This window comes from Macaca thibetana, chromosome 13 (assembly GCF_024542745.1).
Source record: "Macaca thibetana thibetana isolate TM-01 chromosome 13, ASM2454274v1, whole genome shotgun sequence".
NCBI classification, from domain to species: Eukaryota; Metazoa; Chordata; class Mammalia; order Primates; family Cercopithecidae; genus Macaca; species Macaca thibetana.
The window spans coordinates 35,068,874-35,095,152 of NC_065590.1; positions in this window are offsets into that span (position 1 = coordinate 35,068,874).

Consider the following 26,279-nt stretch of genomic DNA (forward strand, 5'->3'; position numbering starts at 1 on the left):
AAAATCAAAACTATAACACCATTTATATTATCACCAAAAAATAGCTATAAATATAACAACATATGGAAAAGATCTATATGAGGAAAACTATAGAACTCTGAAAATAGAAACCAAAGAACTAAATAAATGGAGAGGTATTCCATGTTCATGAATAAAAAGATTTAATTTTGTCCAGATGTCAGTTATTCCCAAATTGATCTATATATTCAATGCAATCCCAATCAAAATTCCAGTAAGTTATTTTGCAGGTATTGACAAACTGATTCTGAATATGTGGAAAGATAAAAGGCCCAGAATAACCAACATAATATTGAAGAAGAACAAAATTGGGGAACTGATGTTACCCAACTTCAAGACTTACTATAAAGCTGTAATGATGTAGAGTGTGTTATTGGTGAAGAAGGAAAATAGAATAATGGAAAAGAATGGAGAGCCCAGAAACAGATCCATATAAATAGAGTCAACTGATCTTTGACAAAGGAGCAAAGTCAATACAATGGAACAAAGATAGTCTTTTTAGCAAATGGTTCTGGAACAACTGGACATCCATATACAAAAAAATGAATCTAGACACAGAGCCTATACCTTTCACAGAAATGAACTAAAAATGAACCTTATACCTAAAAGTAAAATGCAAAACTAAAATACTCCTAGAAGATAGCATAGGAGAAAAACCTACATAACCTTGGGTATGGTGATGAATTTTTAGGTACAACACCAAAGGTATGAACCTTAAAGAAATAATTGATAAGCTGCACTTTATTGAAATTAAATACTTCTGCCGTGTGAAAGAAAATGTCAAGGAAAGAGAAGACGAGCCACAGAATAAAAACATTTGCAAAAGACACATCTGATGAAGTACTCTTACCCAAAATATGCAAAGAACTATTAAAAATCAACAATAAGAAAACAAACTACCCAATTAAAAAATGGACTAAAGATCTTTAACACACACCTCACCAAAGAAGATGAACAGATAGTAAATAAGCATATAAAAAGATGCTCCACATCATACGTTATCAGAGAAATACAAATTAAAACAACAATGAGATCCCACTGCACACCTCTTAGAATGATCAAAATCTGGAACACTGACAATACCAAATACTGGAGAGGATGTGAAGCAACAGGAACTCTCATTCATTGCTGATGGGAACAAAAAATAGGACAGCCACTTTGGAAGGCATTTGGCAGTTTCTTATAGAACTAAACACACTCTTACCATATGATCCAGCAATTATTCATAATTGCTCAAGCCTAGAAGCAACCAAGATGTTCTAGGTAAGAGAATAAATAAATAAACTGTGGAACATCCAGACAATGGAACATTATACACCACTCAAAGGAATTGAGCTATCAAGTCATGAAAAAACATGAAGAAACCTTAAATGCATACTACTAAGTAAAAGAAGCCAATATAAAGGCCACATACTCTATGATTCCAACTATATAACATTCTGGAAAATGGAAAACTATGAAAGCAGTAAAAAGGTCAGTGGCTGGCAGGGGATAGAGAGAGAGGATGAACAGGTGTAGCACAGAGGATTTTTAGGGCAGTGAATACTCTGTATGACACTATAATGGTGGATACACATCATTGTACATTTATCCCAACCCATAGAATAAACAACACTAGCGTGAACCCTAATGTGAACTATGGACTGTGGGTGATAATGACATGTCAATGTAGGTTCATCAGTTGTAACAAATGTACCACTCTGGTGGGAGATGTTGATAATGAGGAAGGCTATGCATCTGTAGGGGGAGGAGGTACATGGGAAATTCCTATACCCAATTGTGAGTGAAACTAAAACTGCTCTTATAAAATTAAGTCTTAAAAAAAAGCATCAGAAGTGAAACACAATCCCTGCCATCTGTGTATTGCTTCAAGGTTCACAAAGCGATTTTCCAGACTTTGGCTACTCTGTGAAGTTCATACTATTTTCACTTAGGAGATGAGGAGTCTGTGGTTTAGAGAGGTTGTGACTTCCCTAAGGTCAGACAGGTAGCAAGTGGAGAAGCTGGCCCCAGCCTTCAGACCTTGCATCTGCCCCTTTGAACTTCACAGTAACAGTAACAGTAGGAGAAAGGTGACGGGAAAAGAGAACCATCAGGGAGGGCTTCCTGGGACATGAGGGGTCTGATAGGAGTGAGGGACAGAGGCAGCAATGAGATCTGTTTGGCAGGAGTGACGAATTTTTTTTTCTGCAAAGGAGTAGTAAGAAATCAGGTTGAACCAGCAAGTAGAAGGTTTTGAATGCCAAGCTGAGGAGGTTAGATTTCTTCAGAGATCCCCTGAAGGCTTTTGCACAGAGGCGTGACCCAGGCAAACATCCTCTTGTTTGGAATGCAGGATAGGTTGGAAGGAGTGAAGTTAGGAGGCAGGGCCTGAAGTCCAGAGGCTGCTGTGTTCTGGGAGAAAAACAGTCAGTTGTGATATAGGGGTGCCAGAGAAGGTAGGGCAGGAATAGATGCTGGGCATTGCTGGAAGAGGCCCCAGTGGGACTTGTTGAGTGTGTCTGTGTGGTTGGGTAAATCCCAGAGAATACTAAGGCCACAGCCATGTGCTTGGATTGCCATGATATTTGGTGCCAGGTTGTGGGGGAGGGTGGCATGTTGGCCAGGCAGAGGTTGAGGTGTTGAGAGGACGCTCAGCTGGGGAAGCCAAGTGGAGGATTGGAAAGTTGAGCCTACAACTTGGAACGGAGTATCGGAGTATCTCTGGGTTAACTAGCTTCTGGTATGAATTAATCACCAATTAACCAATCATTCCTAAGCAGAATGCCACCTCTGTGAATTTCCAGTTGAACTCTGCAACCCCAGTTATTGAATTTGGGCCTGTCATTCCTAAGGTCAACCCCACCCTTGACTATCATTAATGACAATATTAGCTCATCCTTCCTTCTCTACACTTTCTACTCCTTACTTTTGGTCAACTCTGGGTAGAAACATAAAGGGAAACTCACCCCTCAATTTCCATCTGACTTACCTCCAAAGCTTCCCTAAGATTCCCTTATACCCCAAGGAAAATTATATGGCCCAGGCCCTTCCTGTTCTCACCAACTCTTTTGCTCATGTGTTTTACCCTCCTGGTGTTCCCACTGGAATGCTTGCCCTTCTCTTTGACCTATCTTAGCTTTCCCAGGTGGGCCGCCAAAAATTCTTGTAGGTTGAAAACCACAAGCCTATGTGAACCCTGCCCATTTTCCACAGCCCATTCCTATTTCATCTCTAGGAGCTCTTCCCTGATTATACTTCAGCCAGCTCCCCCAACAAAGCCAGCAAGGTGTTGACTCGGTGTTACATGGATTGTTTGGATTGCCTATGGCATTTGCCCAGCAAGCTAGAACTTGGTCCTCTTCAGCCCGCTTTTGCTGCTCCCTGTTTATTTCATGCAGGTTGGCTCTGCTAGTCAGGATAGGCTGGGCCCTGCAGAAGCAACAACTCCACTATGAATGCAAGTTTCTTTCTCCTTCATGCTGCATGGACACTGTGGGTGGGCAGAAGGCTCTGCTCCTTGGGGACCCAGGCTGGTGGCAACCTGACATCTTGTAGCATCACCATCTGGAGCAATGCTGTCTGATAGGACTTTCTGCAATGATGGAGATGTTCTGTATCTGTGCTGTGCACTATGGTAGCTACTAGTCACGTGTGGCTATGGAGGAATTGAAATATGGCTAGTATGATTAAGGAATGGCATTTTACATTTTATTTCATTTCAATTCATTTAAATTGTCACATGTAGCTGGTTGCCACCACATTGTAAAGGGCAGATCTGTAATATGAGGTCTCCTTGTGCACTTCCCAGGTGTCAGGAGAGGACAGGGTGAGGAGAACTCTTGTTTGCTTTTCTAGCCAAGAGGTAATCATTGGTCAGAACTTGTCACCAGGTCCCACCTAACTGCAAGAGGGTTGGAAAGTGTAAGGGGGCACATGAATATTCAGGGAACAAGAAATGCTTTGCCACAGAACTCTTCCAAATGCAGCCAAAGCTTCCTGAGGCTAAGATGCATGAGGTTCTGAGGAAGTGTGGGGGAAGATTGATATGTCTGGCTGGAGAGGGCAGGGACAGACTGAGAGCAGAGGGCTTGGAGCTTAGTGGTGCAGAGACAGGCCCAGAGAGGGCAAGGAGAATAGTCACCACCTCACAGCCAGGCTGGGCCTGGACTGCTCAGGCCCTGGCTCCAAGAAGTGAGATGGGGAAGACACGATGCTCTGCCTGCTCCTAGTGAACAAAAACCCTGGTTGGAAACATCTAGCCTTTCATTCTGGGTCCTTGGGAAGAGCAGAGCAAGAACTGCCAAAAGCCTGTTCTTGGAGCCTTTGGAAGGGAAGGGGCCCAAAGGCTTTCCGTTTTCAAATGGCCTTGGCCTGTCCCCCCTGAGGTGAGTCACCAGCTGCTGAAGGATGAACAGCAGGGCAAGAACCCAGCATGAGGTCATCTGGGTCACACTTCCTGCCTGACCCTAGCCCTGGGGCCAAGTTCGTGGAGTTTCCCAAGGCCAGTGAGGAAGGGGGTTATGCCCCAAGCTGTTGCAGAACTCTGGCCATTGCCAAGGGAGCAGAGGTGAGTGGGGTGCTGTTGGGATCAGGGTAAGAGGTGTGCAATGGGCATCAGGGGCAACTTGGCAAGGAGAGGAAACAGGCCCAGAGACAGGCCTCTCAGGGAGGCAGCAGCCGAACTGTGAGCAGCCCTTTCCATTCCCAGCATGAAGGGGTCCCAGAGGCAGCACTGCCCATTTCATCCTTACAGTGTCCCAGTTGGTGCTTGATCCAGCTGTCTTTATTTTTCTTGGAGATCCATACAACCCAGGCTCTGTCCACTTCTGATTTAAATCCTTGCTGATGTTAGGACCCATTTCTTTTCCTCTCATCTCCCCAGGACAGAGGACAAAGCTCCAGATGGCAGAGAAAGACCAGTGTGAGCAAAGGAGGTATTTTATCTGAGCCTGGAGCCTGAGGAGGGAGCTGCTGCTCTCCCCAAATCAGGTCAACACAAATCTGCATTTTCAACAAAGCTGAAATGGGAGAAATTCTTAACTTTACAAAAGTATTCTTCATTTTAGAGATGGTTTTACCATAGGATTCCATTAAGGCATGGAGTTACCTAGTATTTCATAAAAAATTTGATTCATAAAACTTCTAATTTCATCAACAAAATGTTATTAACAACTACCATCCTGAAAAGCATAAAATGTTTTTAAAATGTGGCATCCAGTCAAAGTTAGGCCTGTGTATATGTTCCTCAAGCTTAAGGGAACCCCCAAATCAGCTTGGACTGTTGGTCTCCAATCTACTCTGGCCAGGAGAATGTAACTCCCATTTTATCAGAGGAAAACTGACTCTGGGAATAAAGAATTAGAGTCAAGTTCCGAGAAATTGTTAGTTCTCTCTACTGCACAGGGCTGGAAGCATTTGGAACCTGGTCAGTTGCAGAGTTTCTTCGATCCGGAATCCTCCCGCCCTAGCTGCAGTGTGTTCTGTGGGTTTGGGGCTACCTAGCTAAGGGATTGGCTGCACCGTGAAAGAGGCCCATGTGTACTCCAGAAGCAAACTCTCTTTTCCTATTCGGGGATGGACCCCTTACCACAGCCTAAACTGACCTGCCGTTTGCTGGTATCTATGGAAGACGACATTTTTCAAAGGTTTCCAAATACATTTAATCCAGGTGCTCTTCTATGGTGTGATCACGCCACACCCCCATCAGGGGAGGGGCCGAACTCCCCTTCCTTGTTTCTTGGTGTGCATTGATTGCCCTGAGGCTGCCATGCTACATGGAGGCCAAGTCACAGGGAGAAGTCATCAGCCTTGGCCCAGGTGCCAGGTGTGCGAGTGAGGAGCCTTCAAACGATTCCAGCCCCCAGCTCTAGCCTGTGGGTCTACCCAGCTGTAGCCCCAGACTGCATGGACAAGCCATCCCTGCCATGTCTTTTCCAATTCCCAACCCACAGATTCTGGGAGCACAATCCGTGGCTGCCTTAAGCTGCAAAGTTGTGGTGTCATTTGCTATGTGGCCACATAGTAACCCTGCTCTGAGGTCTCAGGTTCCTAACGTTCCATCCGCAGCACTCGCCGCCGTGATTATTAATGAACTACTCTGGCGACTCCTTGTTTAATGATTGTCTTTCCCATTTAACTCTAAGAAGAAGGAGAGCAGGGGTATAGTCAGGGCCCTCATTCTACTCCTAGGGAGTTGGCCAGGGAGATGCTCAGTGAATATTTCATGAATGACTGATCCTAACACTGTCCTCAAACTGACCCTTACACTTGCCCTCAGAATGACTCTGGCTCTGAATTCAGACTGAGTCTAACCCTGGCCACAGACCAACCCCTAATTCTGGCATCACAGACCTAACCCTGGCCGCAGCCTGAGCCTAGCCTGTCACTCTGGTGCCTGTGCAATAATCCTCACTTCAGACTGACCCCTAAACTTGACCTCAGAATGACCCCGACTCTGACCTCAGGCTGAGTCCTGGCCTCCTGATGACCCAGATGATCTGGCCCCCACCTCCCTGCCCTGGCTTTTTGCCCTACCCCACCCCCATGCTCTCAGTGCATTGCTCTTCTTTCAGTCACTGGAAGGTGTAAAGCTCTTGCAGGCTCCGTGCCTCTCTATGCACTCTCCTCACCAGGAAGACGCTTTCCCTCTTAACTCCTACTCTTTCCTTCAATCGTGCTTAAATGTCACTTCCTTAAGGATCAGTTAATTTCAGTGAGACCCCCTTTAGAATCACTCTTAGCATTTTCACACTTTATAACTGCAAAAGGCCATACCTCATTTTATTACACTTCGCTTTATTATGCTTCCCAGATACTGCGTTTTTTACAAATGGAAGGTTTTTGGAAACCCTGCATTGAGCAAGTCTCTTGGTGCCATTTTTTCAACAGCATGGGCTCACTTTGTGTCTCTGTGTCACATTTTGGTAATTCTCATAATCTTTCAAACTTTTTCATGTTGTTATATCTGTTATGGGAATCTGTGATCAGTCATCTTTGATGTTACTATTGTATTTGTTTTGGGGCACCATGAACCATGCCCATAGAAAATGGTGAACTTAATTGATAAATGTGGTGATGTTCTAACTGTTCCCCATCTCTCTCCCTCTCCTTCAGGTCTCCCCATTCCCTGAGATATTGCAATTAGGCCAATAAATAACCCTACAATGGCCTCTAAGTGTTCAAGCAAAAGGAAAAGTCACCTGTTTCTCACTTTAAATGATCAAGCTTAGTGAGGAAGGCATGTTGAAAGCAGAGATAGGGGAAAAGCTAGGCCTCTTGTGCCAAACAGTTGGCCAAAGTGTCCATGGTCTGGATAGAAGATCAAACCCATCACAACATTGCCTTAGGCCGAAGCCTAATCCGGAGCAAGGCCCTAATTCTTCTCAATTCTGTGAAGGCTGTGAGAGGTAAGGAAGCTGCAGAAGAAAAGTTAGAAACTAGCAGAGGTTGGTTCATGAGATTTAAGGAAAGAAGCCATCTCCACAACATAAAAGTGCAAGGTGAAGCAGCAATGGCTGATGGAGAAGCTGCAGTGAGTTATCTAGAATATCTAGCTAAGATCATTGATGAAGGTGGCTACGCTAAACAACCGATTTTCAGTGTAGATGAAACAGCCTTTCATTAAAAGAAGATGCTAGCTTGGACTTTCACAGCTAAAGAGAAGTCAGTGCCTGGCTTCAAAGTTTCAAAGAGCAGGTTGATTCTCCTGTTAGGGGCTAATGGAGCTGGTGACTTTAAGTTAAGGCCAATGCTCATTTTACTGTTCCAAAAATCCTGGGGCCCTGAAGAATTACGCCAAATCTACTCTGCCTGTGCTCTAGAAACGGAACAACAAAGGCTGGATGATAGCACATCTGTTTATAGCATAGTTTCCTGAATATTTTAAGCCCGCTGTTGATAACTACTACCCAGAAAAAAAAGATTTCTTTCAAAATATTGGCACACATTGACAATGTACCTAGTCAACCAAGAACTCTGATGGAGATGAACAAGGAGATGAATGTTGTTTTCCTTTTTTTTTTTTGATACGGAGTCTCGCTCTGTCTCCCAGGCTGGAGTGCAGTGGTGCGGTCTCCGCTCACTGCAAGCTCCGCCTCCCGGGTTCATGCCACTCTCCTGCCTTAGCCTCCCCAGTAGCTGGGACTACAGGCACCTGCCACCATGCTCGGCTAATTTTTTGTATTTTTAGTAGAGATGGGGTTTCACCGTATTAGCCAGGGTGGTCAGATGAATGTCGTTTTCATGCCTGCTAACACAACATCCATTCTGCAGCCCATGGGTTAAGCAGTAATTTAAACTTTCAAGCTTTATTATTTAAAAAATATATTTTGTAAGGTGATAGCTGCCATAGGTAGTGATTCCTTTGATGACTCTTGGCAAAATAAATTGAAAACCTTCTGGAAAGGATTTGCCATTTCAGATGTCATTTTAAGAACATTCCTGATTCCTAAGAGAAGGTCAAAATATCAACATCAGCAGTTTAGAAGAAGTTGATTCCAACTCTCACAGATTACTTTGAAGAGTTCAAAACTTCAATGGAGGAAATAACTGCAGATGTGGTGGTAATATCAAGGAAATAGAGTTAGAAGTAAAACCTGAAGATGTGGCTGAATTGCTACTATCTCATGATCAAACTTGAATTCATGAGGAGTAGCTTCTTATGGATGAGCAAAGAAAGTGGTTTCTGGTGAAGATGCTGTGAACATTGTTGAAATGACAACAAAGGATTTAGAATATTCCATCAACTAAGTTAATAAAGCAGTGGCAGGGTTTGACTCCAATTTTGAAAGATGTACTACTATGAGTAAAATGCTATGAAATAGCATTGCCTGCTACAGAGAAGTCTCTGGTGAAAGGAAAAGTCAATTGATGTGGTGCACTTCATTGTTGTCTTATTTTAAGCAATTGTAGCAGCCATCTCCACCTTCAGCAACCACCACCCTGATCAGTCAGCAGCCATCAATGGGGCGAGCTTCCACCAGCAAAAAGATTGTGACTCTCTGAAGAATCAGACGATCATTAGAATTTTTTAGCAATAAGTATTTTAAAATTAAGGTATGATATTGTTGCTTTAGACATGCTACTGCACACTTAATGGGCTACAGAATAGTGTAAACATAACTTTTATATGCACTGGGAAACCAAAATATTCGTGACTTGCTTTATTGTGATATACACTTTATTACAGTAACCTGGAAGCAAACCCGCAATATCTCTAAGGTGTGCCTGTATATTTCCATGTTTATCATTATCTGTTTGATGTTTGTCTATTCTCCAGACTATAAGCTCCTTCCACGAGTACGGGACCTGGCACCTACAAGGGGCCTAATAAATAGTTGTGAAATGAGTGAATGAACAAATGATGGGGTATGGCCACTTTCAGGGAGACTTCTCTGCGGCCCTCTCCTGCCAGGGTGGAGGTAAGTACTCAGCCCACAGCCAGCCTGTCCCCTGCTGAGCTGCGTGTAGCCACCTTCTGCCCTGAGCCTGGCTTCTCCCCTCTGCAGCTCCAGCACACACAGGCCTAGGCGGCTCAATAAACACTGGTTGGTTGAACTGTTAAACCGAACCGATTTTCTCCCAGCCTCCTCTCCAGCCTCAGCTCTCCGGGGTTCGTGAGGACCCATCAGGACCAGAGCTTCGAACACAGAACAAGAAGTCGAGACAACAGCAGTAGGAGGCGGGTGGAGACATCCATCTCCTCCTGCTCTCTGTCCTCAAGGCTGTTCTCCTGAGGGTTTCAGGCAGTCAAAAGTTCAGGCTCCACGTTTTCTGGAAGAGGGAGGGGAATCTGTGTGTGGGGGATTTAAAAAAGTCCCCAAACTCAAATCACGCACACAGAACAACAAGTCATAAAACAGACACCATTGGGAGAAGATGGAGTCACATGGTGGGAATCTGTGGATTGCAGGGGAGGGGGAGGCGGCATTTGAGAAAACGCAGCCTCCTCAATGGGAACCAGATGGGCTGCATGTTCCTAAATAGAATCCCAGACTTGCAGCGCTGGGCGGGAGCTGGTCTGGGGTGCTTTCCCCTTGGCCCCTTCATGTGCAGAGGGGAAATGGAGGCAGAGCGGGGAAGTCATGGCCCGAGATCTCGAAGTAGCAGCTTCTAGACCCCAGGCTCCTGGCCCTGGTTCAGGGCTCTGCTCCCCCCGCCACGCTGTCTCCCAGCCCTCTGCCAGTATCTCCAAATTAGAAGCATATCGGGAAGTAGTACTGTCATTCCCCCTTTTCTTCTCTTTCTTCCAATTCTTTCTCTTTGGAGTATAATTTTAGAGGTGCCAGGAAGTCCTTGTTGTTCCAAAATCCCCGCCCCCATCACTGCTCCATCAACAGAACCCACAACAACAGTGGTTAACCTGTGCTAGGCACTGTGCTAGGCACTTCACAGCTGTTTCTGTAATTTTCCTGGAGCCCAGTAACAATGGGGTTGGCCTATCAGTTCAGCCATCTGTAGAATGGGATGCAGGATCCAAAGTGGGGTGGGGACACAGGGATCACATATTGTCATTTTGCTTCTTATTGATCACTTAGGATCACCTTAACCAGAGGCCGTTGTAGCAACAAACACGTGAAATAAGGCTGACCCTTAGGGGATGAGGCGGAGCTCCAGAAATAATTGAAATCCAGATGGCTTCTACTTTCCCCGGCATTGCCTATCACTCCCCCTGCAGAAGCCATTGTGTGGAAACATGGAAGTGGACGTGACTTCCTTATTTTCACTGACCCCTCCTCCCAGGAAAAGGCATCACTGGTCTATCTCCTGGTTCCCCTAAGAAACAGATTCTCACCGTGTCTTCCACAGGGCACCGCAGGCGGCTCCCACCGCAGGGGATCACTCACATGGAGTGTGATGTGAATGACAGCCCAGGCCTGCCCCTGAGCTTTCCTGATGCCCACCGAGGCAAGAGACAGGACCTCAGGCCTCCTGGGGGTGCTGTGAAGAATCCTTGCTTGTCTGAGCCTCGGAGGTGTCTGGGTCTCCTAGTAGGAGGAATAAAAAGTTGGGTGTTCACTTCCTTTGAAACCTGTTGCCCTCAAGCCTGCCATGGGGCTGGGAATTCTTTTGTCTCACCGCTCCTGGAACTACTGTTGTCTACAACAACAAATCATGCCATCCTCCAGTGGTCATTAGCTTCTAGTTTGTGCCTGATTCATAGGTGAATGAGTGACTGCGTGAGAAGTTGTAGGGAGGGCATTTCTGACAGCGGAAGAGCCTCTGCAGAAAGGCTGGGGGTGAGGGCCCCAATACACACAGGTGGCTGATGTGGCCACAGCGCGGGGAAGTGAGGAGGAGAGCAGCAGGGGGTGCTGGGAGATGTGAGCAGGGAGCAGGGACCAGTTCCAGGCTGGAAGGCCATAGCAAGGAGTCGGGATTTTATTCTATCAATAAGAGCGATGGGGAGCCTTTCAAAGCATTAATCAGAGAAGGGATGAGACTAGCCTACAGTTCTGAAATCTCACTCTGGCTCAAGTGGATTAGAGGGAACCCGAGTTAGAGCAGAGTGTCAAGAGCAGACGCTACTGCAGGGGCCAGGCAAATGAAGGTGGCCCGGACAAGGGTGGTGTCAGTGAGAGGCAGCGGGTGTGGATGGCTGTGTGTGTGTGTTAAAGAAAGACTTGACTGAACTTCCTGAGGAATTGGATGAGGGCCAGGAAATGTCCTAATTTGGGGCCTGAATAAGTAGAGAGGCTAGAAAGGACATTCATTGGGACAGAAAGGTCAGCGTCCTTCCCTAACCCTCCTGCCCTGACTGCCTCAGTTCGTGACTTCAGCAAGTGAGTAACGTGCTGTGGCCTCTCTCTGCTCCCTTCCTTGCAAAGCAGATGGAGAGAGAAGGAAGAAGGCCAAGCCTCCGCGGCTGTGATCGTACTTTCCACTTTTAGCTCAGCAGTTGGGAGCCCGTGGCCTTGCCATCCCTTGCCTCCCACTCCTGGCTCTCTTAGCTCTGCTCTAAATCTAAGTCAGCTTAGTATTATTCATGGAGTGCCTGCTGTGGCCCAGCCACGTGAAGGCCACTAGGAGCTCAATAGGAGAAAGAACACATGTGGTCCAGCCTCTGGGGCCTGGGGAGAGCCAAGAGCACAGGCCCAGAAGGGCTGGAGCAGCCAGAGAAGCCTTCCTGGAGGAGGCAGGGGTTTGACTTGGATTGGAGGATGGAGAAGACACAGAGAGGAATCCCCATGAAATGACTTTCATGGTAGGAAGAGTCCTGGAAAGCTGTGGACACTTATATGAGGTCAAATAGTAGGAACTGGAAGCAGAGCTAGCAGGTCCAATGAACTCCCAAGGCAGGGAAAGCCTAACTCCTTCTCCCCACCACACACACACACACACAAACACACTAGGAGGCCCCACCCAACTCCCCCTGATCCCTCACGTCAGCCTTAATATCTCCCTGTCTATGCCATTTGGTCCACTTCCATGACTTACTGTCCCAGACCGCCACTGCAGAGCAGGCTAGGAGGTCTTTGAAGGCAGGCATTTGTTCATCTTCTGTTCTGAACCTCCCCCTATAGCAGGTCAACTTGTCAATTCTTCTAGAAAACTCCAGTGATTTTCAAGTGACCCGAGGAGCAGCATCACTTGGGAACCGAATAGAAATACAAATTCTTGGGCCTCACCCCAGACCCAAAATACAAATCAGAAACTGGAGGTTTCTGGGGAGAGGTGAGGCCCTGGAATCTGTATTTTCCCAAGTCCCCCAGGGGATTCTGATGTGCACTCAAGTTTGAAAACCACAGCTATCCTGGGACAAAACTTCCCCAGACTCATGAGATGTTTCTCTTCTGCTGCAATCCCTGAGAGGGAGCTCCCAGGCGGGCCCCTCCGGGGTCTAACCCTGCCTCCTCCCCAGAGGTCGCTTCCACCCATATGGACTCTTTACTCTTTAAGTTGACTGTCCACTTCCACCCAGGCCTGTGGAGTGAAGGCCAGGTGGCAACATCTGCCTTCTCCTCCTCCCCCAGCCCCTCCCGCCTGGCTGGTCACATCCACGGAATGTCGTCGGGGGAGCTAGCGTCATCCAGCAGTCAAGCAATGGAATAAATGGGGGGATGTTGTGAAAAGGGAAGAGGGGATACCCAGTGCCCCACTCCAGTTTAGTTCACCAGGCTTCCACTTTTGCCTCAGAGCCCTGTCCCTAGCAGTGAAGATGAGTGACACCAAGCCATCAGCACACTCATGCTTAACCCCTTTGGGTTAGAGATAAAAGGCTGGTGTGCATTTCAGACACAAAATCAGTTGCCTGCTGGCTGCTTCCTGGGATAGAACCACTTAATTGTCCCCAGGGAGCCCATAGGACAATGTTATAGCCAACTATGGGGCCTCTGTTTTCTTTAAAGCTATGTGCAAAATCCACCCACTGAACAGATAGACACCTCCTTCGCAGAGCTCTTGGCAGAACCCTGTGGGAGGCGCTGAGTTGGGGGGTGCTTCCTGTCAGTTAGGCCCCTCCTCTCCTATAAGCATTTGGCTAAATACAAAATTTCTTATATCATTTTTTTTCATTGCCTTTATCATTTTCTTGTTTAAGCCCCCAGTGAGGGAGAATGGACTCTACTTTCATGAAGCTATGTTTGCTTAAACTGTACATGCTGGGATGGGGATGGGGATATTTGGAGCTATCTTAGGCAAGGCCAAAGAAGAGGAGGGCATGATCCAACCTCCTCCAACAAGCTGGCAGAGGAGGTTGTGTGTGTGAGCATGCATGTCCCTAACTGCCCCCTATTAGAAAGGACAGGAAACCAGGGGTTCTAGCTCAAGCTTTGCCACCAACAGACTGTGTGGCTCTGGGGGAGTCAGGTAGCTTTTCTGAGCCCCAGTTTACCCATCTGACATGCAGAAACAATACTAGCTCCGCCCATGCCCTCAGGACTATTGTGGTTATTAAAGGAGCTAGTGTCTAAAATAGCATTAAAAATACTGATGGCTACACAAAGCGAAGAAACAGAGCCATCACCTCTTTCTTGAGGGCAAAGACGTGACTTTCCCATGTTTTGTATTCCCCAAAGCACCTGGTACAACCCATGGCAGGTGGTCAATCAATACTCGTTGAATGGATGAAATAGAAGACATGGTCCCTGTCTCTGTGGAATTGAAGATCTAGCCGGGGGATGGTGGTGGGGATGAGAAACACACAATGGAAGAAACTTAAGAAGAGTAGGGAGAGGCCCTCGTTAGCTCAGACACCTCTAATTTAGAATTCGTGATGCTTTTACAAGGCCAGAGAGGAATTGGACCCTGCTGATGGGAACATGTGCTGAACAAACTCCTAGTGGGAACAAGATAATAATAACAGGAGCTACTGGCCTCTGGGCAAATGTTGTGTTCCAGATGGCAGAGGGAGTGCTGTGCCCTTTGGCAACACCCAGTTGCATGGGAGCAGTTAGCATGCCAATCACAAGTGAACTCTGACCTCATCTCTGAGGCAGCCAGTACCTTTCCTTGACCACACTTCGTTAATGGCCGTTCTGGGTGACTTCATGTATTTAAGGAACATAAAATTTTATTTTGTTAAGACTAAACCATTACTGGCCTCTCTCTGCCTCCTCCCAAGCAGCTCAGATCCATTCACAGTTTTCAAATAGAGTTGATGACAAAGCACATGCCACCAACTCTGTCATTTCCCCAAGAAGAAGGGACGTGGGATACTGCTACAGCAATCAGGGGGACCCCTGGGCCTGGCAGAGAGCTTCTGGGCTGTTGGACAGCCTGAGACAGTTAGCCACTGGCCCTTCCAGGACCACAGTTGCTCCAACAAAATGAAGAGTTTGGACCAAATGAGTGTCAGCATAGGTGCCTGCTGCGCTGGACTCTCCTGGCTCTTGGCCCGAGAATGTCCCAGCCCTGGAGTTGTGTGAGAACACGATGGCTCCTCGTGGGCAGTGCTCTGGCCAGGGGAGATGTGCGCACTATAGGGTGGAGGCAGAGGTGGCCTGGGTTGTTTTGTCCATGCGTCCTGGCCTCAGATGGTTTGGCCAGGTTCCCAGTGGGGACTGGCCTCAGACAGAGGGAGTGTCCAGTTAAGCCCTGCCAACTGGGGCTAGAGAGGAGGAGGCAGGGGCTGGGGTGTCGAGGGAGGGGGACATCATCCAATTTCCACAGACCAGGCTGTTGGGAGCTGGCCCAGGGGTCTGCAGAAGGCCAGGCCCCAGGCCACCCTGCCCCTCTGGGAGTGTGACTTCTGGGTCCTCCTTACATGAAGCCTCCCTCTCCCCATCCTGGGTTAAGGCAGAAGCAGGGACAGGAGGGAGTGAAGAAAGGGCAAAGGGATGACATCTCAAGGGGGTCCCCAGGGAAGGTTTGCTCTTCCTCTAGACACCCTTTCCTCTGGAGTCCCCGTCCTGGGCAGGAAACACACCACAGAAAATGGAGGGGGAATGATTTCAATTGTCACTGGCCTTCCCACAGCACTTCTTCATGCAGTTAACAGCCTGTGGGGCTCATGGAGGGGCCCTAGCTTAGCCGGGTTTCTCCTTTCTTTAGCCTTCCCACCCTCCTCTGCCTCTCTGTTCTCCTTCCTCAACTCCTCCCCTGGAGGCTTGGCTGGCACTCTGGTCAACCTTTGCAGGAAGCCAGTGCTGCTGGCCTGGCCCCAGGGAGCTGCACCACCTTATAGTTAGAGGGTGGGCTGCAGCCTGGCACCTGCGTCTCCTGGGTTTGGCTATTCTCTGGGGTTTATGTCTCAATGTCCAGTACCTCCTGGAAAAGGAAGGCATGGACCTTCCTCTAGATCTGTCTCCAGCGGGGGACAATTCCTGAACCTTGAGTAACTGTGGAGCAGCATGGGGGGACAGAAGGGGAAGCTTTCAGAGAGTGGCTGCTGACTTGCCCATTCGACAAGGGCGCTGTCTGGCAAGGGCAGCTGAGCCCACACGTGTGTCCTGTCCCACCTTGAACTAAGCACTTCCTGTCTTAGGGCAGGATGGGGTTGCCGCTGGCCCACACGATACCTTTGTGCATGTTAGACAAAGGCACTCCTTCCTTGGGACAGGCACAGCTCTTCCCCAGGGCCAATCTCTTGGCAAGAGGAGCCTCCACCTGGCCCCACAGCTGGGTGCTCAACCAGATAGGCAATCATCAGTGAAGCACAGTGAAGCGAGGGCAGTAGAGCGATAGGGGGCTGAGCATCAGGACGTGAGGGTAGTGGGTGACTCCTGGGAAGGTCTCGTGCAGGGAGTGGAATTTGCTTAGGGCCTTGAAGGGCAAGTCGATTTCACAGTGGCTGAGATTCCAGGCACAGACAAACGCATGAGCATTGGCGTGGAGGCTGGCAGGTGAGAGCCGAGGTCCCTGCTGGGGAGAGGGGTGTGTGGAGAGCCCTGTGTGGAGACAGTGTGAGCTTTCAGCTCCAGAGAGAGGAGTTCCATCTCGGTGGGCAGGAAGCAGTGGTGGCAGGGTGTGAGCAGGGGAGGGGCGTGGTGGAGCTCCTGTGGATTGATCTGTATCTGCTCAACTGAGATGGGCAGGAGCAAGCAGAGACACTAGGTGGGAAACCCAGGAGGGTTGACTGCCACGGTTCAGCCCCCAAAGGCTACAAGGAAGAGGGAGACGGGCCAGAGTTGGACATCCCTCAGAAGGTTGGCATGGCCAGCTCGGGGCAGCAAGGAGGGCCCTGGGGAGACCCCTCTGCCCACAAATATCACAGATAATTAAGATTCAACAAGCCCCTCACTGAATCAAGGCCCAGGTGACAGCATGAGATGTCTACATCTAGTTTTCTTATTTAAATCCTCATTGGTCCCAAGATATTGGTCTTACTGTTATTCTCATCACAAGGATGAGAAAACCAAGACCAGAAGAACTTACCATTCAGCTGGAGGTTGCATGCTGGGGAGGACTTGAGACAGTCTTTGAACCCAGGACTGCCTAACTCCAGAGCCCCTTTTCTGTCCACACTCCACCCCTATGACTGACATGGCCTCTCATCTCCCCGAGCAGGTCCAGAGCAGACTCAGAGATCTGGGCTCCCTGGGAGGATGCAGCATACGCTGGGCAGAGGGTCTTGTGCCAGGCTCCAGCCCTAGAGGGATGCTGGGCATTGGTGGGAGGGAACGGGTCTGGGCCTGAACTCTCCCTGGTGGGCAGCACTGCTGAGTGTCAGGGTCTGAGCGGAAGAGAAGGAGGCCACGTAGTACTCTGCCCCAACACACCACATGCTTTCTGCTCCTCATGTCCTTCTCACACCCTTTCTGCTGCCTGCTTTGCCACTTTCTAGCTGAGGTTCTGGGCATGTCTCCTCTGATATCTTCACACTTTCAAAGTGGAGCTAGAGTAACATCAAGTGGTTGTGAGGTTCACTGACACAATATACGCTAGGAGCAGGTCTAAGTGAACTGCTTAGTTCCAGCGAGCGTCATTATCTGCAAAGTCCTTACAATTTTTCCCCTTCCCCATAGCACATTCCACACGCTTTTAAAGCCTGGTGTAAATGCTTTCTCCTTGCTCTCAGCAGAATCCATTTGCTGTGATTGCTGTTCTGCTGGCAACTTGTTGAGAGCTTTATCATATGATTTATCACGGCCTGACTGCATAATCCATGGAGGATGTGCCTGTCCTTCCAGACAGTGAGCCCCCTGAGGGCAGGGGCTGTGTTGACTTGTTAGTTTTCTCCTCCATGGCTCAGGATGGCACAGCTGTTGGGATGCTCTCAGCAGACCCAGACGCTTGCCCTCAGGCCATGCCCACCCACCCTCCTTCCTCCTCTCTGAGATCAGCTGCCTGGCTATTCTTTATTCTACTGACTCTCTCCTTCTCCATCTGACAGTACAGTGCACTTCCTTTATCTAGAAATGAGTTTCTCTTTTGATGTCTGTGTCTCTACTTTCCCAGGGATTTCTTTCCTCTGGTCACTCTTTCTCCATCCTTCTTAACAAAGTGGGTTTCTTAGCACTTCGAGTAATTGCAACTCAAGGCAGTTCTGCCTGCATGGAGCCTGAATGGAGCTGAGCTCCTTCTCCCTGAGACTCCCTCTCCCAAGTCTGGATGTACAAATGGTTTGCTGCTATAACATAAACGATCTGAGATGATATTAAGAGAACAAGACAATCATACTAAGCCTCAATACAGATTGAAAGACAAAAGTAAATATGTGTTTATATCTAAATAATGCAGAGATGGTGATGTGTTCTCCAAACCCCACTTCCTCTGCCTCCTGGGCAAGGTATTTGCCAGCCTCCCTTGCAGGAAGATGAGACCAGTGACTAAGTTCTGGCCAACGGGATATAAGCAGGAGTAGGTGACTCCAGGTCTAGCCTGGAGGCCTGGCCTGGCTGTGAAGGGTCCAGCAGAGAACTCAGGAACCCATGGAGTTGGCAGATTCCAGGTCCCAGAATCACACTGGGGAGTTACCCAATCAGGAGAACAGGCATTGGACTGCTACCAGGGAGGGAAAGAAACTCTTTTTCTGTTAAGCCATTTCAACTTGGGGGCTGTATATTACCACAGTTACCCCACCCTGATTAATATAACCCCAAGAGTATCTGTGGATACTCTTGTATTCTATGCTCACATGGATACATATAGCAATAATATAAAAATAAATAGTGAATGAAATCAAGATGGGGGCAAAACAGATTAGGGAGTAAGATGAAGTCAGGAATAAAAGGAAGATCTTACAAATCATGGGGAAGCCAATGAGGAAAAGAAAAATACTTCAGTGGAAGAAAAGGTTCAAAAGCTCTGAACAAGCAACTTGCAAGTGAATTAAGCACAAGGCCAACAAATACATGAAAAATGCCCCTGAATAATTAGGAAAATACAAATTGAAGAAGTAATGAGGTTCTACTTCAGACCTCTCAGCTTGGCAAAAACTAAGCATGGTGACATGATGACAGGGGGAAGCAGGAACCCTGTAACTCACTTGATAGGAATGTAAATTGCTGCAGCCTCCATGGACAATGAATTGATAATACCCAGTAAAGTTGAAGATGTGTGTCCCCCGACCCAGCTAGTCTATAGAAACTCTCACACATGTGCTAACAGAGATAGGATGCTAATTTGGCTCGGAGCTTCCTAACAACTGAAGCAAAGAGAAACAGATGATGATTTATAGGATTCTCAAAAGCAGACCAGTGGCTGTGGCTTCTTGGCCATGAGATCAGAGAGATTTTTCTCCTATGAATTGCTCCTGGGAGCAATAGGTACTGTGACAGATGAGATTTTAGGCAATTCCCCATAATAAATAGTACATTTCAGATAACTTTACTAAGTTTCAAACCATATATACAGTTATACAAAACTTAGTACTGACTATAGAAATGAAGTGCAAGCTGAGGCCTAAAAGACAATTAAATAACAGCAATTATAGGAGAGTTCAAAGCCATGTGGTCCAAGTATGAGCTCTGTGATGATTTAGGATGGCCAGGCTTGATTCAGGAATGAGATTTTCATATCACCAGGAACCATCCTCCTACCCTCATGATGACCATTTCTATAAACCAAGCTTTTGAATAGAACTGAGTAGCAGAATTCAGGTTAAACAACCAGAGTAAATGAGCTCTGCTGAGCAAGAAGGCAAGAAGATTGCTATTTTCCATGAAAATTAAAGAGCCCTCAAAAGGAAATGTCTGGGTAGATGGCCCCCTAACCTGAAGGGGTGTGGAGAGAGTAAAAGGAAAGTAAGGGAAAAATTATATTGAAAAAATGCAAACTATGGTTGGTTCCTAATCACAACATTTTGATAGGAGCTTCTTTGTAACCAAAAGAAAAGTGAACCATGACCACAGAGTTCTATCTTCCACTGCTTCTCTGTAAGAGCTCAGGTTCAGGTTCAGAGTTTATTGACTTTAGTTCTGAAAGGCCCAGGTCATGGCCCAAGTACATAGCCTTGATGGCTTGGAGCCCTTGCAGGAGTGGGTGCTTGTCATGTCCCTTACTCTAGTCTTTCTGCTGGTCATACAAAAGCTACACAGCTGAACCTAATGCTTCAAGTCCCAGAAAGGAAGGAGGGGCCTAGGGACCAGTTCTCACTTATCCCACTTAAAAACAGGACTTTTTCTTTTCCTATGTGATTCCCGGAGTTGTGAGGTGGGCATCAAGGTTCTCAGGACACATCTGTTCAACACTAGAACCACACAGCCCAGAGGGTTCCTGCCTGGGAACCGAAGACCGGGCCAGTGTGATCCACACTGGGAAGAGGGTGGATGGTTTTCAATCGACACCTCTGTTGGGTGGAATGCTGTGACAGGAATCAATGGGGGTAGTCACTGTGATCCCACATTTGAAGTTTACAGAACAAGAAGCAGCTACCTCTTGCTAAGATTGAAAACAACAGACTGGTATGTCTAATCCTGACAGAACAGAAGATTTGTCCCTTTGGTGGGGACAAGAAACTTGGCTTTGGGTCCAGCCTGTGAGTACCCACCGAGGAAACGGAATAGGCAGTTTGCAAGAATTTGGGCCTACCACCTAGGGCAAATGCTTCGGAGCTCTGGGGGCAAAGAGGCCTTTTAATACCTTTTCTCAGCTCTGAGAGGCAATCTCTAACCAATGACATCACCAGATGTAAAGGATGCCACTGGGCTCTGCCCACATACCCCTTACCAGTCCTGTGTGTTCATCCCCAGTTCCTGAAAGCTTTGCTTCTAAGAGTGTGTACCTTTGAAAGCTACTCTCAGGTCACTGGAGCTGCCTCACCAAGACTGTTGGAGATCTAGAAGTGCCAAGAGTTTCTATCCACTGGGACAGATTGAAGTTAAGTCCTATTGGTGTAGGAACGTGAAAGCTCAGGTTCTTTATCTCTAGGATGATAGACTCACGTCTTCTATGCTCTAGAGCTCCTGCGGGGTCAGGCAGAGGCTGGGGCTTCACCTGAAATCACACCCTGACTTAGCCTCTTCCCTGTCCCTCCCTGCTTCCTCTCTCTTTTTGCGGGTCTCTCCTGGGAACATTTCCTCAATGAGTGACTTGCACATGAATCCTCTTCCCTGGGAGAGTCAGTGCACTGCCCTCTCTCAGGTCTACTAGGGGGACTTTTAGGGGGCTGATGCAGAATGGAGGCAGAGACTTGGATTTGCACTGACTTTCTCCCTGTACCCTGTTTCTCTCACTGTGCCTGGGTCAAGGGGAGCAGGATCTTGGGGTCATTATTCATGGTCAGCCCTTCATAACGAAGCCAGGGACCTCCTCTGAGATCTGTGACAGCCGGCCGGGTGTTTGGGCTTTTGAGAACTGAGTTGCTCGTAGCGTGACGGAGATGCAATGTGTCCTGGCAGCAAGGCTTCCTTTGCAGAGCTCCTCTGGGGCTGCCCTGGTAGGCCTGCCAGGGGAGTTTTGGCTTCCCAGAGAACCTCATAAAACAGGAATTTTATAGCCAGAGTCTCTGCTGCCCAGATCAGGGAAGTCAGTCTGGGACTGAATGGTCCCCATTAGTGCTGTGTGACCATGTGGAGATCATCCCCAGAGAGGCAGCAGCAGCCACAGTCTTTCCACCCCCAGGCCATAAGATGGTCCTTATCCCCTCCAGTGTCTTTACAACCACCTGGCCACACCTGCCCAGGTCACCTACAGTCAGCCTGAGAGCCTCCTGGTAGGGAGACAGGCCCATGGCCATCCCCAACCTGCCCCTGCTCCCCACAACTAGCAGGCATCCTGCCCCTGGCAATGAAGGCAAATGCCCTCCTAAAGGGGGCTGGGCATGATGATGAGGACTGACCAAGCCCAGGCTGGGCCCACAGAGAGAGGCAGACATGGCAAGTCACCCACAGGACTCCTGCTGGGGGCAGGATGTCGGGGGAAGGAGTTAGAGGCAGCTCCCAGGTTTCTAGCTTGAGCAACAGAGGTTGCTGAGGGTGGAAGAGCTCCCCTTCTGAACCCTCTAGATTGCCATGTCACAGATAAGGCAATTGTTGCATCATCAAAGACAGCAGCCCTTTGGCTGAACTGCGAGCCCATTTCCCGTCACCGTATGCCGCGGGCTGCTGTTGAGCAATAACATGGATGTTGGATCAGTTGGCCCCTTGCTGTCCTGGTGACTGTTCCCCAGAGGTGTGGCTCATGGGAAGCAGCCTTTTGGAAGGAGTATGCCCATGGTTGGTGCCCGGGCTGGGGCTTTTTGAGAAAGGCATCAGCATTCCTGGCATCCAGGTCACTGCTAATTTGTATGGGTAATTGGTGCTTGCTAGATACAGGAAGCTCCAAAGGCTCTGTAGCTGGGCCCCTGCACTTGAGGAGCCTTTCCTGAACCACAGCAAAGGAGAGTAGATCCTGAATCCAGTACTTCCAGGTGCTATCTAGAATCTGGACATTCCCCAGCCCTGGCCCAGTGGCCAGCCTTCAACAGGTCACCTTGTCAGCCAGTGGCTGGCAAAAGCTGAAAAATCCAAGATTCGTTCTTACAAAGAACATCAGCTTGGAAAGAAAAGGCAGCACCTGGGTCTGCAGCGCCCCCAACATTCTAAGAGAGTGCTTTTAACATGCCACTTCCCTATCCCTCCCTGAAGTTGGGCACATGCCTCCATCTCGTGCCCGGAGCTGCCTTCCTTCCCATCTCCTGTGAAAAGGGTCTCACATGCTCTCCAAACTTCCAGTTGCCTTCTGTCCTGGGAGCCAGCCCCCTGGTGCCTTTTGCAAGCCCTGGTCCCAGCACTGCATGTTGCCATCCTGTGTCAGTGATTGTTCAGACTGCAAACACGCTCCAGCATCTACCCTCATCCCCAAAACTCTGCTTGCTCCTCGGTTTCACTGCAGCCTGCTCTCTCCTTCCCTGCTCCAAGATCTGACCTTTGCTCTGCCCCATTGCTTCTCCAAAGGGCTCTCACCGAGACCATCTGGGTCCTCCACTACCAACAGTGATGCAAGCATCTTGGTCTTCAGTGCACTGTCCTCTCTCAGCATTGGACACCGTTGGACCCGTCCCCCTTCGTAATGCCCCTGCTTCCACTGGCTTGCTGTCTGTGGTCCTTTGCAGGCCCTCTGTCCTGTGGTCTTGGCCAGGCTCACTCCACACACCCTGGATGAGCATGGCTGTGCCTGGAATCAGTGACCATCTCTGTGGCAACAACTCTCAGGTGCTCCCTTCTGAAGGCCTTGCTGTGTCCCAACTGGATACCTCCCCACAAGTACAGCAATCTTGGCCATCTCTCTTGCTGGAAAATTGAACTCAGCTTATCCCTCTTGCCCTTCCCTGAAACCTGCTCCTCCTCAGGTAAACTCATCTTTGGTGCCCACCCAGCTCTGACCCCCAGCACTCCTTATTACAGCAAACAGCTTCCCAAGTCACTCTGTTGCTCAAGCCAGAAGCCTGGCAGCTGCCCCTAACTCCTTCCCTTCCAGTCCTGCCCCCAGCAGGAGTCCTTGTGGGTCACTTGCCACGTCTGCCCTCTCTGTTGACACAGCCTGGGCTCGGTTAGTGCTCATTATCAATGTCCAGCCCCCTTTAGGAGGGCAATTACCTTCATTGCCAGGGGCGGGATGCCTGCTAGTTGCGGGGAGAAGGGGCAGGATGGTGATGGCCATGGTCCTGTTCCCCTACCAGGAGGCCCTGGGGCACAGTGGGTTGAAGTGGTCTCTTTGCGGTGCCAGGAGCAACACGACCCCCAGCAGGGCAGACTCCCAGCTCTGTGTGCTGTGCTCAGAAGCCCCTTGCCAAGGGCAGACCAACCCCGAGGGCATCTGCGCTCCCAGGGCCACACTAAGCTACATTCCAAGGCACGTGTCTGGTGGCTGGAGGAGGAAAATGGAGGTTTTCAAACTGAGAACCTGGAGCAGATGGAAGCTCCACACACAGAGCTCCTGGTAGCCTGTGTGCTTCTGGTGTAGGGAAACTCTGCTCTGCCCACCCCACCTAAGGGTCCCTCTCAGCAGCACAGCCCTCCTTGAGGTAGACCCCATCCCAGCTGCGCTCGCCTGACTTCCTGGGAACAAGGCACTCCCTCTCCTGACCCTCTGCCCAGTGTGAACGAAGTTGGAGCTGCAGGAGTGAAATAAAGCAGGACTTCCTGGACCCTGAGGAGGGGCTGGTATATTACGAGGAAACTGCCTTGCTCCCCAAAACCCTCTGTCTGGTTGTAGTGGCAGAGACTCCTGGTAGCTCTTCCTTTCTCTGGGGTGAATGCACCGGGCAGGGTGAGAAGCCCGAGTGCCATCGGCTGCCATCTCTAGCCCCTCAGATCTCCTGAGGACCACGGTGGGCAGGGAGAGAGGCAGAGGCAGGGCGACTCCCTCTGGGGGGCCTATTGGCACATGGCCCCGTGGAAGTGGGGGCACTGAAGAGAATCCTGGGGCCTGGCAGGCTTGGGAAACCAAGCACGGTGGCCTGGGGGAGGGGCGGAACCAGTGGGAGAGAAGCTTTCAGACTTTCAGGGAACGTAAATTTTACCCCCGGCTACTTTCTCTGGGATTTATTTCTCGGTGAACTTGAGACTTTGCCTAATTACGTTTGGGTCTCTTTCAAAGCACATAAATTGCATCCAGTTCTTCTGCCTCCTTCTTAGGAATAAATTGTCCCTGTGTGAGGAGGGATCTGGGGGAGAGAGTGAGACTTTATTAATTCGACACAGAACTCTGTTCCCCTGCCCTCCCCTCTGCCCCCCATTGAATAATAAAATAATGAAGATTTGACTTGGACCAGGGTGTATGGATAAATATATTGGTGACATGAATGGAAATGGATTTATTACATAAACAGGAGACTTCATCAATTTAAACCTGGCCTCCTTTCAATGGGCATAAATTACATTTTCTTTTCCTACCAGTTGCTTTTTTTTTTTTTTTTTTTTTTTTTAAGAAACTGGATTTATCGGAATTGAGATTCCACTAATTTATTTCATGGAGCGTGTGCTTCCTCTTTTTGCCCACCTCATTAGAGACAGGTTTCCTTCCAGCTCTCCTCTTTCCCACTCAGGGCAATGTGGTCCCCTGGGAGGTTAGGAATGAGGCTGGGGTGGGCTGTCTCAGTTGGGCCCTGAGAGACCCTGAGCCTCTACTCCATCTAGAGCAATCCAGTCCTTAGGCAGGGGGCCACGTCAAGATGTCCAACCCCATAAGCAGAAGAAGGTCCCTCTCCAGGCCCCCATGAGGCTGAGAGATGGACCAATGCAGGACCTGGCCTCAGCGGGTCCTAGGACAGGGCAGCACGCAAGTGGCAGGGGAATTCAGCAAACACGATTGCAGCAAGAGCCTCAGGTGCTTGGCCAGGAGTTCCAAGTGAGGCGGCATGGGAAGGCTGAAGGGAGTGCCTGAAGGTCCCATTAAAGACCAGTGGCAGGCCGGGCGCGGTGGCTCACACCTGTAATCCCAGCACTTTGGAAGGCCAAGGCTGGCGGATCACAAGAGGTCAGGAGTTTGAGGCAAGCCTGGCCAATGTGGTGAAACCCCATCTCCACTAAAAATACAAAAATTAGCCAGGTGTGGTGGTGCACACTTGTAATCCCAGCTACTCAGGAGGCTGAGGCAGGAGAGTCCCTTGAACCTAGAAGGTGGAGTTTGCAGTGAGCCACAATGCTCCATTGCACTCCTCCAGCCTGGGTGACAAGAGTGAAACTCCGTCTCAAAAAAAAAAAAAAAAAAGACCAGTGGCAGGATGTACATGGCAAAGCATTGATGTAGGAGTGCAAGGCCCTGTTTATGCAGGTCCTCTTCCTCCTACTCCTTCCTTTCTCCTCCTGCCTACTTTTAGTACAATGGAGATTTGGATCAACACCAGCTACAATGTTTGGTTGGTGCAGGGAAGATGGCCTGCAACTGCCCTGTGGAGGAAGACGTGGCCGGTGGGCTCAGGCTGTGCTTTTCCATAACTCTATGGGCATGGCAAGGTTCCTTCCAGCCTGAAAAGCCCATGAAGGGAGCCTCAGATCTGCCTCTCCCCAGGTATTGCTCCTCAAGGTTGGACAGTGCTGAAAGTCTTGAATATTCTCATTCATGTAAAGTGGTGAGAAACTCAGTATGTCGATGCTCCCAGGGATGTAGGCATGAGGAAGAAGGGTAGCTGGCATTTTATTTAGAGAACCTGAAGAGGACCATGTGTAACTCAAAGGAGTGACTAATGTAGGGAAATTGGGGCACCACCAGAATGAACTGATGAGAGATTTCTGTGCACTAGGCCTTCCTGACCTCCCTGAGTCTCCCACGCTGAAAGGGGAGGGGCACTGCCTCAGCAACACTGGCCCTGTGGGTAAGCCCATGTGGGGAGGAGGCTGCTCCCCACTCGAACCCTCATCCCCATCTCCCATCCCACCCATTTCACCAGCCCCAGGCCTGGCAGGGGGGCAGCGGTGGCTCTGCAAGCTGTCACTCACCAGGCCTGCGTCGGGCACAGGTGTTTCTAATAAGGGCTC